At 35.9% G+C, this 18,276-nt stretch overlaps 1 pseudogene; it reads right to left on the reverse strand.

Moving 5' to 3' along the window:
* LOC149177625 (serine hydroxymethyltransferase 3, chloroplastic-like) overlaps window positions 1–18,276 on the reverse strand; it is a 110,613-nt pseudogene that overhangs the window by 24,088 nt on the left and 68,249 nt on the right.

The following is an 18,276-nucleotide window of genomic DNA, read 5'->3' on the forward strand; positions in this document are numbered from 1 at the left end:
TATTTGCATTATCTTGTATTCTCATATCAGATCTATAGTATTTTTGGATCAGATCTACAACAAGTGGTATCAGAGCACTTTCTTGGGCAAACCGTGGAGATTTTTTTTTTTTTTGCAGGGATTTTTGGGTGGCGAAATTGCAGATCATATCTGTACGTTTTGGTGCCAGATATGCAGAATCTAATTACATATCTATATTCCTTGTGAAAAAATACCCAAATTCAAAAAAAAATCAGTTGAATCGGAGTCCGGATGAAGGAGATATCGCTGATTTAAAAATCAGTGGGGTTGCAGACAATTTTCAGGACAGCGAGTTTGCGGCGCAGATCTAGAAGTCTTGGTGCCAGATCTGCAAGATCTAATTGTAGATCTGGAATCTTTGTGAAAAAACACATGATTTCAAAAAAAAAATCAGTCGAATCGGAGTCCGGATGAGGGAGATATCGCTGAATTAAAATCAACTCTTTTTGCAGAAATTTTGGGTGACGGTAGGAGAGTAGCAGCAGATCTGAAATTTCAAGTGCCTGGATCAAGATTTCTACCACATGGGCAGATGTAAAGTGGTTGTTCCGTTTCTAAAAACAGGTTATAATAGAGATTCTGAGCAATATTGACGGATCTGTGACCATTTCAAGTTTTCACCAATATTTTTGTGATGGCGAGCCTAGATCGGAGTTTGAGGGACTTGTATAAATTTGATGGCTCTCATCCAGTTAAATGGCTAGAACAAATGGAGAAATATTTCAAATCAGAATACATCTATGATCATTATACTCAGTTGAGCAGGGGAGAAATGTATTTGGACCTTGAAAGATGCAAATGGGCGGAATGGCATCAGCGTTGCAATGGACCTTTTCGGAATTGGGATGCCTTCAAAAAAGCTCTTATAGAGCGCTTTGACCGTAAATCAAATCTTGTGGATAAGTACACACAGACAGACACACAGCCTAGCAAAGCTTTTATTTTTACAGGAAAGAAGGAAACCAAGGAACCAAAAGGGTTATTTTTGGCTGGTATCTCTGTATTGCAGGTTCATGGATTGATTCAGAAGGAGAAAATCATTGTGTCTATCAATCCGAGTTGCAAACAAAATCTTATAAATGTCAACTTGGCAAAGAAATTGCAAGTCCTAGCAAAACAAATTGCACATACACAGGATGATGATAAGGATGTTCAAATCTATAAGGATTTGAAGCTTTCTATGGATAAGTATGTGTTTCATGGTGATTTTTATGCTTCAGAGATGGATAATATCGATGTTGTTTTGGGATATCCTTGGATGGAATCTGTGGGTACTATCAATATTAATGTGCAGAAGAAATTCTTGAAGCTATGGTATAAAAAGAAGAAAATTACATTACAGGATATTTCCATCCATAAACAGGTAGAGTCCACGGAGGTTGACGCACAAGATGTTACAGGGACTAACATATCAGATGATGAGCAGTTGATGGTCAACAATCAAACACAAACAGAGGCTGAAGCAGAAAAGGTTACAGGTGCTGATACATTTGAGGACGATTCATTGGTTGAAGTCATATTGAAAAAGAAGACACCACAAGAGGCACCACAGCAAGGTGAAGTAAAGAAAAAGTCATCGTGGGTTAAAACTTCAACATATCATCACCCACATCACCCAGCAAGACAACAATCAAGATGGCAACACATGGACAACAAACCCCGCAGGACAGATCGAGAGGAACAAAGATCCACCTACTACACATCCACACAGAAGAGCTACCACAGTCAACTTCCATCTCAAGCGAGCGAGGCACTAGTGAGATCGAGGGTTCACCTTTCTCTTGGATGGCTAGATGCACGTGCATGGTATCAGTGGACTACTCTTTTGAGTAGATCTTATTATTTATGTTCTTCCCATGTTTCGGGGACGAAACATGTTTAGGGGGTGGAATGTTATGTACCTAGGGGGGATAATATGGGGTACCAAGGGAGGTACCCAAGGTAATAATGTAATAATGGGATGGGCCATAGTAATAAATAAGGTGGTTAACCCATGTCATGTAAGTGACCACAAGTAGTTAATAATAATGTAATGGGCCCATGGTATTAGTTGATGGTATGAGGGAACCATGGTAATGATGCATGGTATTGTATGTATGAGGCCTATATAAAGGATAGAGACTCCACATGGAGAGATATGAGGATGAAGAGAAGTATTCTTGTATGAACAGGCATATGGCTTGTGGAGTGTTCTCCTTCCTTAAGGAGTGAATGTATGGTGTTGCCCTACCATAAGGGTTTTGATCAATAAAGCAACATTTCTATCTATGTCTATCTTATTGTTTCTCAGTATATTTGCATTATCTTGTATTCTCATATCAAATCTATAGTATTTTTGGATCAGATCTACAACAGAAACAGGGTGATAGGGACGGTGACCAATGGTGACAAATTACTGTGTAACAATTACCTCGGTCGTATCCTTTTCCGGAGCTTAAGGACAACCTGAGTGATAACAGAATACATAGGATAAACTGGCAGATCCCTCAACATCATACTCAAAGAGCATAATGTCAACATTTACAGAGATAGAGGCTCTAAATCCGCCTTAGTCGAACATGCTTTTTCTTCCTCTCACCACATCCGTATTGAAGAAGCAAAACTAATAATAAAATAATACCATCATTTAAAAAGGAAAATTAAGGAATCTATAGAAATTGAAAAAGGAAAAAATAACATGAACCGAGATGATGACCTAAAAATAAGCAATACCTGGAAGCCTTTATTAACAAACCAATCCAACTAACCCTTTCTAATATTAACCTCTTTCTAATTTTAATAAGTTCCTCCTTTTCTATTAAAAAAAAAATTCCTCTCTAATGCAAATATTCATAGGTTACATTATTGATTAATAACAATTAATAATAATAAAAATTTTCTATGGTTTCTAATTTTTACACTAAGAATCCTTTTAATCACCTAAACATCAACATGCCTCATAAAAAGCTAATTCATTAGAGTGTATACTAAATATTGATATATATAAAATAAATTGATCATTTAAACTAAAACACTTCTTAAATATTATCGCTCCTTATAAACATTAAATTACAATAAACTAACACTAACACAATTAAAAATTTACTCCCATTACACCTTATAAATACTAAAAATTTACTCCCATTACACCTTATAAATTCTAAATATATAATGAACTTACAACATCTTCTCTCAATAAAACTACGCAAGTTAACTTAAATAAATAAATAAAGTAAAATAAAATCAAATCAAAATTAAATAGTTTAACCATAGTCTTAAAATAATAATAATAATAATTTTTTAAAATTAAATCAAAATACAATTAATTAGTTTAAGCATAGTCTAAAAAAAAATTCCTGAATTATTAATTAATCCTTATTACCTTTGCAATCATCATTAATTATTTACAACATACTTTACATGATAATTAAAATTAAGCACACTACTTTTATTCAAATAAAATTCCTTCATAAAAAAATAAATAAATAAATAAAATTATTGATAATAACTACACGTTTACAGGGTAAATTAGTTAACAAAATTGTCATATTAATATTTAAGCCACCTAAAGCTTTACAAAAAACATTATTCGCCTAAACACATATAGATCATTAACCCTTTTAAATGATACCTTCTCAAGATACGAAGCGTTCCCCTGATGATGGACTCACTTTGTAGTCTGAAACGTTGGGTTATTAAATCTCTTTAACAGGTCATTCCACACTCTTTCAACATAATGAGTTTCATCGAATCTTTGATATAGTAGTGATAAGAAACAGAAAGAACATAAAAAAAAAAAAAAAAAAAATAATAATAATAAAAAAATCAAAACAAGAAACTGAATCAAAGAACATGTAATAGAATCAAAAGGAAAATCTACACCTCTTAACTCTATAATCACTCCTCCTATGATGGGAATGGCATATTTGTTTTAGTTCTTCGTTGTTTCTTGAAATTAATGGGATTTGTTTTCTTCTACAAGGGGGGAATGGCATAGATAGATAGCATTAAGATAGATCCAAAAAAATATCCATCTAATATAGTCATATTTTTAATCGAAAGGGTGAAGTGTAGAGAAAATTAATAGCATCAACTCACCTTGTGCATTGTAGTTGTTACTACATCACAAAAAACAAATGGTCTAACCATTATAGAAGCAACGATGAGACCATTTATGTGTGTCATGTCCATCATTAAGTATGCCCCAACTTTATTGGCAATATTCCCAAACCACAAACGTTTTAATACTAAAAATCATAAAAAAATCCAACATTACATACTATAAGAACATATTAATAAAATATGCTAGAATAAACATTGCTGGAAAGAGAAATTTTTGAAAGGAATGCCATTATAAGATCTGTAGAAATACCCAGCTTCAATACCTGCCTCATGCGAGGGTAATCAATATCTCGGGGATATGCACTAGCACCAACAATGATAAGCTTGATCCTAAAAAGGGTGGCATTCTTCTCAAGCATCTCATAGTCAATGAATCCTATAACCCAAGAAAACAAACCTGACCATTAACACTTTGAACACTTCCCCAAAATATTGGTTCAATATTTGTCAATGATGGAACTGTTTCCCTCCTAATTATTATTAGACTGGAAATGTGATCTCACCTGTGGACTCATCTAGACGATATGGCATTGATTCAAAGTAAATTGATGTAGAAGATACTCACTTTTTTTTTATCATGAATCCATGAGGCAAATTCCCTCCATGTGGTAAGTCCAAACCCTAAACATCACAAAAAAAAATTCACATGTTACATGCCCAAATAGGAATGATAATCTTATCAAAGGGGGTTCATAGTTCAGAACCATACACACCATAATGCGATGATGTGGTTGGAGGAGAGTTGTATACACAACAAAATTAGCTAGGGATAGATATAATGGTTGAAAATTAACACCCCATGTGTTGTTGTCAAGATGGAATGCTTCTAGGGCCCTATGCTATCAAAGCCTCTCACTTTGGTCAATTAATTCATTGCCATCATATTATATGCATGGCATAAATCCCAGCCCAACAAAGTAGTGAACAAATATAGAAAAGTGTCCAACAATTGTATCCATTATTGTGATAAAAGATACGCATGCAACAACTACAGGTCTCTACACTATAACGTTGAACCAAGAAACCATTACACACATGTAAAACATTCAAAATAAAAAGTATTGGTCCAAAAGCTAAGAGAAACTGAGTTTAACAAGAAAAAAATACCAAGTGGCAAGAATAAACTGCTAAGCAACTCAGACACAATCACAATCGTGATGGTGCCATTTTTCACATTCCAAGTTATATCTTTAGGCACTTACCTCTTACCAAGGAGTCCTTCTGAATACTTTTTTGTTAGACATGATCCAACAGCTTCCATAACCGCCCAGGATGTAAAATTTTCAGAAGAAATAAGTTCCAAGCCATTGAATTGTGACTGCTTTTCTTTCTCAATTATCACATTCATTTCAGGATCGAGCTCACTTAGAGGAGGATCTACAAAGCTCTTCTTTCCCTCTACATGGAGTAATTTACAAACTAGATAAAGAAATCACAATAAATTTAGTACCCTCGATAACTGAGGCACGGTTTGACAGGAGCATTAATTGTATTATTGAGGTCTACAATTTCTATTTGTTGGCATCCGAGGGGAATCCAGATCAAGAAAAAAGTCTTTATCAAGCCATTCACTAACCATTAACTCAACAAAACTATAAATAAAACCGAGGTATTTGACATAGTTCATTAAATGAAGATAAGAAGCTTATTTGCAGCAACTCAATTCACAAATGAATCTTCTAAACACCTCCAAGTTAAACTATATTCAACTATGATCTGTGCTTTCTTCACTTGGTCTTCAAATGGCAATATTATCAAGGATGTCACATAGGCTATCTATACATGTAGCAATTTCAACCAAAAACAAATACATAAATAAATAAATCATAGCATGAATTGTGAACAACATGCACACCTGGGAAGTTATAGGGTTGCACCAGCATGAACGCCAAAGGATTTCCCATTGTCAATATTGTTGTGATACAAAAAGGTTTATATGATGGGCACGGCCTCAAAGTTTCAAACCTCCTAATTTTTTTCTTTTCTATTGTCAGGGAACCCCCAAAAATAGTTGTGAAGTTTTGGGCATCAAATTTGCAATTGGGTTCAAATTATATTGACCCAATGAGCCCATCCCTACTACTCCACTACCCATTATGACCTGCAATGAATATGTTTGCACCTGAAACAAGAGCTATCCTTTGTTCCCACTTCAAAATGAGAAAAATAATCAAATATCAGGAGACATGTGAATCTAGAACTTGATGTATTGTGGATAATTCTCTAACAGAGGTAGACATGAAATACACCAAAAGTAGCACCAGTTTGAATTTGCCTCCTGCACATTGCTGACTTGGGTTTGAATTGCAGATAATATACAGAACAAGAATATCACACATGCAGGAGAAGCTGACTTGGATTCGAATTACAATAATACATAGAACAAGAATATCACACATATTCGCAGATAATATATATAACAAGAATATCACCTTGGAAAGCACCAACAAAGAAAGGTCATGGATAAGTTTTATCAACCTCCAAATTGCAACCCACCTTGGAACTTTAACCTTTGGAGTCATTTTTATGTCTTCATATAGGTATTTTATTTGATGATGTACCTAAAAAGGAGGGATCTCCTTGTCTACAAAATTGTTATTCCTTCTTTCCTGTCCAAATGGCTTCTAGAGACAATCAGGGGAAATGATCTATGTTATTTGAGTGCTATATTGATTCAAATTTAAACAGGAACGCAACAAATTAACCATACATATAGAGATGCAATAGAAATAATACTTCATTTCATTACTATAAAATACTGAAATATGCTTACAAACAAAAATGGAAATAAACTAGCTAGGGCGATGGTAGCTTATCTCTAAGAAGAGATGTGGTGGCTACATGCCTCTTAACTGTGTTAAAATGAGGCTCGAAGGCCTATTTATTGTTGAGAAATAATGGAAAACCCTAAAAATATAAACACTTAACCCTAGAAGATGAAACACTAAATTGTGGGCCCTGTTTGGGTAAATCGGTACATCAACTTCCCGGGGTCATAACTTTGGCATATGATCTCCGTTTGACGCACACAATATCTCGTTAGAAATATTTATCCGAGAAATACAGATATACGAAGAGAAACATTCATCCATGGGCCCATGTTACTCCCAGTTTTCCCCAAAAACGTCGTTTAGGGCCTCAAAACAGCTCCGGAAGTTCAGGACCCGAAAAACTGCTAAAAATAGTAAATTGTGCTACAATTAAGGAAACTGAAAAGCTGAAAGAAACAATGGTGGGGGTCCAAGTGGTCTTGGCAGGTGGCCACCAATATCTACCTAGATCATTCCTCCCCCCTTAGGAAGCAATGGTCCCCATTGCATTGAGTTCCTCCATGAGATGAGGAAACTTCTGTTGAACTTGGTCCCTGGTGAGCCACTTGCCCTGGTGAAGGAGTTGGCATGCTTTGACAACTCGATACAGTTGGATATTCTGTTGGAAAGTTTTTTTGATCTATGTGTCCATGATCCAATCATTTGCAGCTTGTTCTATGAAATCTGGATTTAACTCTGTGGGTGTGAGTTGTTTTACAATGTTGGATGTGTCTAGTAATGGTGGAAAGTATGGTTGAAGGAAGTCCACATTGAACACTGGGTGCAAGCGAAGGAAGGGGGAATGTTGAGCTCAAACACATTTTCTCCCAAAGCCTTGGTAATGGTGTAAAGACCATATCGAAGTGGTCTGAGTTTTTGATAGGCTCCAGTAAGGTGTTCCTTTTGCAAATGCAACCAGACTTTGTCACCCACCTGAAACTCATGTGGCACCGGATGTTGATCATGTCGCTGCTTGTACTTGGCATTTTATTTCTCCAAAATGTCATGGACCTATTGGTGAATATGTTGGATGTGCTCAATGAAGTTGTTTGCCTTATCTTTTTTGGATTGGACATGAGCCGAATTTGCATGAGTAGCTGCAAATGGAATGGCCACATCAATGGGACATAGTGATCGGAATCCCAAGCCAATGTGAAAAGGGTTGTGGCCAGTTGAGCTGTGGAGAGACCGGTTGTAGCTGTGCTGAACATAGGGGAGGCTCTCATCCCATGTGCGTGGATGCTTTGAGTTGTACATGCACATAATCTGTACGAGCATCCTATTGACAACCTCTATCTCACTGATCCAGGTGGATCTTCAGATACAATGGCATGAAAAAGCTCAAAGTGGCAAAAAAGCAGGTATCTTGGCATCAGATCAAAATTCTTGTCACCCTGATTCCAACGGTGTGAATGGCACTCCAATGCGAGTCTGAATGATGAAGTTATGGCAGAAAGAAGGTCACCTTGTTCCTTTGGAAAATGAGGATTTTTATCTTAAAAATGGCTTTAAGCCTTTAAAAGGAAAAATTGCAATCGGAGGGTCCAAAGGGGAAGACTTAAGGAGTAGTATCGGAACCCCCGATCAGCGATCTCTGATTAAATCGAATTCGGGAGCAAGCGATAGGCGATATCGGGATGATTGGAATCGACGAATGGAGAGCGATTGGATCGGCGAAACACAAGGCACAAGACTAGGACCGATGGGTCGTTGCGATTGCGATATGCCAATCAGTGATGAACAATCTCAGCCGTTGGATCAAGAAATAGATCAACGGCCAGGATTAAATCGATGGATCAGCGATCGGTGGATCGGCTATCAGAAAATCGGTGATCAGCGATCGGAAAATCAGTGATCAACGATCGGTGATTCCCTGCGACAGGATCAGTGAACAATGCGATAGCAACATGCGATGCAATCTTAGTCATCTGATCAAGGATTAAATCAATGGCCAGGATTAAATTAGTAGATCGACAATCGGTGGATCGGCGTATCGGAAATCGGTGTATTGGCGATCGGCGATCGGTGGATTGGTGTATCGGCGATCGGTGTATTGGTGATTGGTGATCGGAGATTCCCGATATACATGGCCATGGACCTCAGCGATAGCAATTTGCAATCGGGATCAGACCCGATGGATTTATAGGGCCGATTTGATACATGGAAAATCTTAGGGGCGAATGTTCGCCCTTTGGCAAAATTAAGGGGTTTTAAATTTTTAGTGGGTGAATATTTTGTATCATAGTAAATTTTTACAAATCACCTCAAATAGCCCACCTTATTTTAAGGGAGAGGGTAAAAAAGGTAAATTTAGCCCTTGAAATTAGGAGTTACAACCTTCCATTTGCCCATTTTCAAGAATAGGTTTTATTTAAGTGAATCCTATGGGCCAAATACCATATTTATAAAAGAGGTATGGTAAATTAATAAAAATATAAATAAATGAGAGGTATGGTAAATAAATAAAACATTTTTTATATTTACTCCATAAGTCACCTTATATACATGCAAGGGTGTAAAAAAATAAAAATATAAGTAAAGTGGAGCTATGGTAAATAAATAAAACCTCTTTTTATATTTATTCGATAACCCTCATTCTATTTGTGAAGGCTCAAGAAAGAGGTTTTATTTAAGTGAATCCTATGGGCCAAATACCATATTTGTAAAAGAGGTATGGTAAATTAATAAAAATATAAATAAACGAGAGGTATGGTAAACAAATAAAACATTTTTTTATATTTACTCCATAAGTCACCTTATATTTACAAACACTCAAAAAATGTGTTATATTTAGGTGAAACCTATGGGCAAAATACTATGGGAAAAATACCATGGACTAGATTGTTATTAATACCATGCAAAAAAACATTATTAACCATAATATTAGTATTAATAAAAATAAAAATGGCACATGGTATTGACCCATGGTATTCACCAAAATGGCACATGGTATTGACCCATGGTATTCACCTAGAATGTAGCCTATTTAAATGGGGGAATTAAACCAGCATAGATCCATCTTTACTCTGGATCTACTAACCCCTAAGAGGTATCAAATATCGTGATATGCAAACTAACATAGAGTGAAAAAAATATTTGATCCCTCTCAGGGCTTGGTGGATCAAGAATAAAAATGGACGTAATCTAATGTATGTTAAACATTTTATCTTGGTTAAAATAAAAAATAAAATAAAAATCAACTATTAATTTTATTAATTTTTATAAATTACTAATAGTAATTTTTAAGCTCCAAGTTTATGATAACCCATGGTATTGACCCATGGTAATACCATGGTATTCATGTGAGCATAGACTATTTAAAGGGGAAATTCTACCATCTTAGATCCATCTTAATTCTAGGTCTACCAAGTGCTCAGAGGGATAAATAGATTTCATCCCCCTGAGAGTGGTAGATGTGGAGTTAAGATGGATATATGTGAGTGGTAGATGTGGAGTTAAGATGGATATAGGTTGGTTTTTATGATAATGAAGATATTACATAGACTTAGGAAATTATATTGTAAAAACATCTTAAGGTGAATGGTTAAAGCATAGACATTGGACAAGTATATTTGTATACTTCTATTTTAAACTAAAACAAATCCAAGGCTAAAAGGAATGGATTGATTGCACTAGTCATCCTTCTATAACTTTCCAACATAGACTAAAGTAAACAGATTGTAATTTGGGTAATTTTTCTAACTGAAAACAGGAACATACTTGTGTATTGGCAGGGTGGTTACGAGGTCCCTAGAAGTGATGAATTTGAATTTTTCTTGGTTTTATATATAGTATTAGGTTTTTTCTCATGCTTTCTATGAATGACACAGGTGAACTTTATCCTACACCCACTAGGTTATCAATATGTAATTTCGGTAATTTTGATTTCAAAAGATATTTTAAAGAAATGCAGTGATTTCATTTGTGTATTCAATAAACACAATGTTCTAATGGAATTATGCATTTGTGGTTTACCTATACAAATTCCATGGAGAAGTATTAGTGGTGTGACATCAATTTTCCTCAAGCAGAGTGTTTAGTTTTACTCTTTTCTGGAAGCAAATATTTTCTTCCAACATTTTTGAGTTCCATGAAAAATTTGGAAGTCCTAATAGTATTCAATTATGGGTTCAAGAGAGACATAGTATTCAATTATGGGTTAAAGAGATCCACACTAAATGATCTATCAGCCTTACCTTCAATTAGTTTAAGACTATTCACTTGGAGAGGCTGCATGTGCCCCCACATCAAGAGCATAGTAAAGTCATGTAGAACTTAGAGAAGCTATCTTTAAGCTTTTAGTGAAGATTGGAAAAAATTTTGGGTTCAATAACACCCAGTCGAGCATTAAGCTTCCAATAATGCTAGATTTTAACCTGGAGCACTTTTGTGATTTGGAGGAGATGCCCCCTCGTATTTGTGACACATCTTCAGTTGTGAATTGGACTATTACTAACTGTCATTTCCTTCGAAAGTTACCTGATGACTTGGGGAACCTCAACTCTTTAAGAATGTTAAGGAAGGAAAGAAGGTACATTATGCTAAGTTCTCTTATGCTTTTCAAGTTTTTCTTGGATATCTACAATGTTTCACGTAGGAAAGTACATTCTATTAATGAAAATTTGTCTTGATAGAAAGGCCCAATTTGAAATTCTAATGCTTTCAAAAAACATTGTATAACTGTAATGTTTCTAAAAGGAAAGCATATTTTTTCAATTTAAGTATCATGATCCCATATTCCAACTTATTTTCAATAACCCATTAGGCTTTGTAGCTTTGAATAAATCCATGTCTTTTGATAAGATCTTCTTCCAAATTAGAATGCATTTTCCTTTTGGAAATAACCACCTACAACGTCTTGATTTTGTTATTGAGAAAATAGAGGTTGTGAAACAAGCTTGTGCCATACAAGGACTTGATTCATTGATTATGTATCAATTATGGCTCTTGATATAACAATGTCTTAATTTTGTTGCTTGAAAATAGAGGTTACGCTTTACTATTTCACATAATTTCTTACAATCTTTCCATAAGTATTGATTTGTAATCTCAGTCATTGAGGGATGACAGTAATGACAAAGGTAATATTCCATGGTTTGAATTTACCCTCTTACTAAATATTTAAATATATCACCACAATTTAACTGTTAGTTAAAGGAATTGTATTTGATTTGTAAACAATTCATTGCTTGATTTATAGATTTTGATTTTTTCCCTTTTTTATTTTTTTCTCAGATTTGGTATGAGATATCTTCCAATATTTGGGTTCCCTAGTTTCCCCACCATAGCTACGAGGATCAAATTCTATCATTAAAAATTCTCAGAACATTACACCTTTTCTAGTAAGTGTGCTTTGCAACATTGTTGTTGCTTTTCCATGTTGTTAATGCAAATAAGCACTGCAACTAGTGCCATTATTTAGATTAAGTTCCGAAATCTAGGTGGTCTTGTAATGATGGAGTGATTGTTTTCTAGCTACTAAGGCCATATACATTTTTACAAATTATGTTGTCCTGAGATATTCAAATTCAGAATAAGAATTGAGGTCTCATTTCCAATGTAGATTGCAGTCAGTTTCTTGAACATAATATATAGTAGATTATATTTTACTAATCAACTGTGGATGTGATCCCTCACAAGAAAGGAAATTCAAAGTGACTTTGATTTCACATTGATTTTCAAAACATCGACATAGGAAAGGAGATTCAAAGTGACATTGATTTCACACTGACTTGTCAAAATGGAGGCAAGAGAAAAGGAAACTTTGTATTCAACAATGCTCTTAATTTCATATGTACATGCACAGACATATTAGTAGAAAATATTGAAGGGCTGCCTAAGTAATATTTTCCATTCCACTACATTCTTTACAGCTTGTAAATAAATAACTCAGAACAATTCATTACAATACTTTTTATTCTTTATTAATCAGTGGTTAAGATTTTGATATTGAACTGGCTAAGATTTTTCTTCCTTCTGTGAAATTGTGTGTTCTATAATGCTTCTTTTCCATTCACTATGTATAGCATATAAAGTGTGTCTAATGGAGTAGGAAGATTCGAAAGTCTTGTGATCCTTGAACTATGTTACAAGGCAGAAACCCAACGGGGCAGGGTAGGTGCATCCCTATAAAGGGGTCACAAATACCAAAGTTGGTATTGGCTAGTGCCTTGAGCTAGAAAATTTCCTTTACCCTTGTATTAACAGTGAATTTGGAGAGGATTCTAATATTATCTTTATAATATTTATATCAATTAAGATTGATGAAAAAAATTCATGAGACATGAGCTAGGATGTCCTTGCAAGGTGGTTGTTGATTATTGGAAGCTATGATGGCCATTATGTCAGGCCAGGTGGTCGCACTCCCTTGATCGTGAGCACAATTTTGATCAACATGGAAGACTTCATAGTCTAGATTGATTGTTTAGCAGTGATAATTAGTGGGCTCATTCACAAAAGCTTCTATTTCACTAATCCTTTTTATAGAGTTGTCAGATTCAATTTCCAAAGGTTTTAATTACACTATAGAGTTGTGTTCTGAGAGAGTTGTGATTCACAGTGTTAAGTATAGCAGCTATGACACTTGAATGAAGACAAGCATAGTAGATGTATCAGACTCTCTTATAAGCTTACATGCATATTATAAGGGACTTGGTTGGCTTTTTTATAATTTTATAAACAAGTTCCATGTCGTGGAAATGTGAAAAAAAAAATGATATTGCCACCATGTGGCTCTTGTCATATATGGTTTTATACATTTTCAAAAAAATCTCTAAGAGTTCACAATGCTAAGATTCACTAGGACCTTACAAAATTTTATTATTTAGCGAAAGACTCACCAAGATCTTACAAGATTTTATAATTGAGTAAAATATTTGCCATGCCTGGTGAGAGATTTGCCAAAAAATTATATATACATATTATATTATTGATAAAATCGCCTTCTATTTTTCCTATACACCATGGAGATTCGCCCATTTATTATACATATAAATTTAGGGGGAGTTCTTAAAATTTTCCCTGATTTGATATATTTGAAGTCCGGTTTTAAAGGTTTTTGTCAGATTTTCAGCGTTTTTCAGGTTTTTTGTATTATCATTTTTAAACGATAAAAGGGGTATTTTTAAGGGTTTGTTGTACCCGCTGACCCTTCCAACTGAACAGTTTCCATTCTAACAAACCTGACCTCCGATTGTTAAGCAGCCTTGTCCTAAATGAAACATATAAAGGCCCGATGTATGAAGAAAGCATGGGGGAGGGATTTTTAACACGCAGTTCGAAGAAGGAGAGTTTTCAAGAAGGCCGATAGTGTACTTTGTCTGATTTGGAAAAATCTTATATGTTTTCAACCCCTTTCATTGCCACAGATGCGTTGGTGTTGTCCATTTCTCCATCTGAGGTCTCCATTTCACAGCCATTGTCCAGAATGGAGGTATAAGCCTATTTTGATGTACTGATGATTGTATTCTCTTCCTTTCATGCCATTTAATATATGAAGGCCTCCCCATTGATAGAGCAGGGCCCGGAGACATAGTCCGAGTTGGACGAACTCCGTTATCAAGTCTTGGTGTCTTCTTGTCATGTTTTTATGTGTTATTTCTTATTTTCTTGTGTGCACATTATAATTATGTGTTAAGGTGCAATTCTTACATGTGATTCTTTTCATACATCTATAAGCAAAAGTATCTTGGATCAAGTGGTATAAGAGCAGGGCTTTTTAGATGTGAATTGCATGTTTATATGCTAGCAAGAAATAGGCTCCAAAGAGGCGAAGGGGAACTAGAACCTTTCGATCCCAAAGAGGGGCATGCACATCAAAGGAGAAACATGGAAGATGAAGCTCATCTTGAAGAGGAGCGTAATTTCAAAAAGACCTTCTATTCAGTGGTAGAGAATATCAGTCAACTGGTTTTAAGGCTGGAGAAAGCAGAAGAGAGAAACCCAGAAGAACAAGGTTCAGCACATGGGAATGGTGGAGAAGAACCCCCTCCTTCTCCTTTCGGGAATGAAGGTTTTCCTTCCTCTCACCACCATAATCGTAGAAACTCAAAGGATGCATCTAAGAAACCTTTCTTTAAATTAGATGTGAAATTTGACCTTCCCACATTTAATGGTGAAAGTAATGCAGAAAATATTAAAAATTGGATTAGGAAAATTTAGGTCTACTGCAGGATTCAGGAGATCATGGAGGATGAGGCAAAGATTCAGTTGGCCTCCCTATGGCTGAGCAACACCGCTCTCGTTTGGTGGGAGAGCAGATTGCAGAGTAGTAAGAATGTGGGTAAACTCTTTTCCTCATGGCCTGATTTTATTTTTGCGTTAAAGGAACAATTTTATCCCTTAGGATACAAGAAAAAATCATTAATGAATTGGAAGTATTTAAGGCAAGGCAAAGGTCAAGATGTTCAGAGTTTTACAGAGGAGTTTAGAAAGCAAGCACTTAATCTAGGTATTGCACTTGATACACCTGAAGTTGTAACTAAGTATATTGGCTCATTGCATAGCTATATTAGGCATTCGTTGTTGTTATTTGAACCAACCACTATTGACTCAGCCAACAATTCATCTTGAGAACAGGGGAAAAAATGGGAAGGATGATCAATCCAGAAAGCCACCATTCAAACCTCCCAATGGAAAATCAAAAGTGAAATGCAAAGTAAACGAGAAGAAGGCAACAATAGCCAAAGAAGGAGAATGGTCGTATTGCAATCATTGCAAGAAGGAAGGCCACGATGATGATCACTATTGGAAATAGCACCCAGAAAAGCGTCCAAAGAAGTATGGAGGAAAAGGGAAGCAAAAGATAGCGGCAATAGTGCAGCAAGACCTTGGATCAGATTCTAGAGATGAAGCATTGATCATAGCAGTAGGAACAAAAGATACTCTTACACCTCATGTTAATTTTGAATCGCATGAAGGCACGAGTTCTGTAAATGATTCCCTTCCTAATGACCAAAAGAGAATTGAATGATTTCATATTAGAGTTGTTGTAAATCACATTAAGTTGAAACTCTGTCTGATACTAGGTCCCAAGCAAACTTAATTGTAGAATCCCTGGAAAAGAAACTCGGCTTAGAAACAAAACCACACCCGAAACCTTACCCGCTTGGATGGATACATGATAAAGCAAAACTGAATGTAACCAAGCAATGTAAAGTCAAATTTTTGATCGCTTCTAAGCTGGTAGACAAAGTAGAAGATGTAATACCATTGGATATCTGTGGCATGGTGTTAGGGAGCCCATACCTATATGATAGAAAGGCAATGTTATTTCGTCATGAAAACAAATACCAAATCACAAAAGATGGGGTAGAATATATAGTAAGGGCTCATCAAAATAAAATCAATGCCAGCCTTGTAAGTGCTGGACAAATGAAAAGACTGGTGAATTCCAGTAAGGGTTGCATGCTTATGGTCGTAAGGGAAAAAGAGGCAGAATTCACTGATGCTTTCCAGGGCTATGATTAGGAACATAAACAAGAATTATTTGAATTAATTTTTAATTATGATGAGATGTTTCAGGAACCAAAGGGATTACCTCCGAAGAGGGAAATCCAACATGAAATCCATTTGCAGCATGACGCTCCTTTACCAAATATTGGCATGTACAGGATGTCAACTATTGAGATGGAGGAAATCAAGAAACAAGTGCAGGAATTGCTGGACCAAGGGGTCATCAAGCCGAGCACCTCTCCATGTGGTTCACCGATTGTCTTAGTGCCAAAGACAGATGGCACGTGGAGGATGTGCATGGATTACCGCACGCTAAACAAAATTACGGTGAAAAATCACTATCCTATTCCACGCATTTATGACTTATTATATCAATTAAAGAATGTTGTTTATTTCACAAAATTGGATTTGCACAGTGGTTATCACCAAGTCTGAATTGAAGAGAAAGACGTGTGGAAAACCGCCTTCAAAACCAAACAAGGGTTGTTCGAATGGGTGATGTCATTCGAGCTTTGCAACACTCCAGCCACTTTTATAAGGTTCATGAATGATCTCTTTCGGCCATTCATTGATGAATTTGTTCTTGTATATTTAGATGATATACTTGTCTTTAGTAAGAGTTGGGTTGAACATGTGTGTCATGTAAAGAAAGTGCTTGATGTATTGAAAAAAGAAAAACTCTTTGTAAAGTTGTCAAAGTGTGAGTTCGGGAAAACCTCTTTGGGTTACCTAGGTCATATTGTTGGTCATGGTCAGTTAAAGATTGATCCCTCTAAAGTTGAAGCAATTGTAAATTGGCCTAAGCCTACTAGTGTAACCGAGGTCCACAACTTTTTAGGTGCAGTCCAGTATTGGACGAGATTTATTGCTAATTTCTCTGTTATTGCGGCACCATTGCACACATTGACAAGTGTGAAACAGGTCTTCCAATAGGGAGGAAGACATCCAAAGTCCTTTGAAACATTGAAGGAAAAGATCAGCACTATGCCAGTCTTAGCAGTACCCAATCTCCAACAGCCATTCGAGATCAAAACCGATGCCAGCGGTTATGCCATGGGAGTTGTACTGATGCAACAAAAGAAGCCAATTTGTTACCACTCTAAGAAGTTTTCTCAAGCTGTGATAAACTATCCCACTTATGACAAGGAGCTTTATGCCTTGGTGCAGAGTGTGAAAAAGTGGAAACACTACTTGATCAGCAAGGAAACCATCATCCATATGGATCATCAGCCCTAGCAGTACCTTCAGTCACAAACCAAGTTGCAACAATCTCGTCATTGCAGGTGGATCGGTTTTCTTCAACAGTTTCATCTGGTAATAAAGTATAAGAAGGGCACTCGAAATAAAGTGGCCGATATGCTATCTCGCCCTCCTGTGTCTGCTTCTATTATTTTGCATAATGCTTCGTTATCTTTTGAGAGTTATGCTGAATAATATGCTAACAATGATGACTTTAAGGAGATTTATGCAAAATTAACCCATGGTTCACAGGTGGACAACTATCACTTGCAGGGGAAACTGTTGAATCACCTTGGTAAATTGTGTATTCCCACAAGGGAAAGAGTACATGTAATTCGAGAGGCCCACACCTCTCTTGTGTCTAGACACTTTGGTGTCGAAAAGACGTTATGTCATGTACAAAGATTTTGTTTTTGGCCTCATATGAAAAACATTGTGACTCACTATGTAAAGGGTGTAGAGCATTGGAAAGGTATGTTTTAATGCATAATTTAGTGATGTTTCAAGCAATGTTTGTAATCTTTTCTTTGTTATAAACTAGGGAAAATGTAATGAGAATGAGCACGAATGACCCAATCACTAATAGTTATCTTCTCTATGCAGAAAAAGACAAAAGTAGGAAGGCGCGGTGCAAAACTGGAGTTCCATGAGG

This window comes from Pinus tabuliformis, chromosome 4_1 (genome assembly GCF_031772625.1).
Source record: "Pinus tabuliformis cultivar Carrire ecotype Pingquan chromosome 4_1, CPIR1, whole genome shotgun sequence".
Classification (NCBI taxonomy): Eukaryota; Viridiplantae; Streptophyta; class Pinopsida; order Pinales; family Pinaceae; genus Pinus; species Pinus tabuliformis.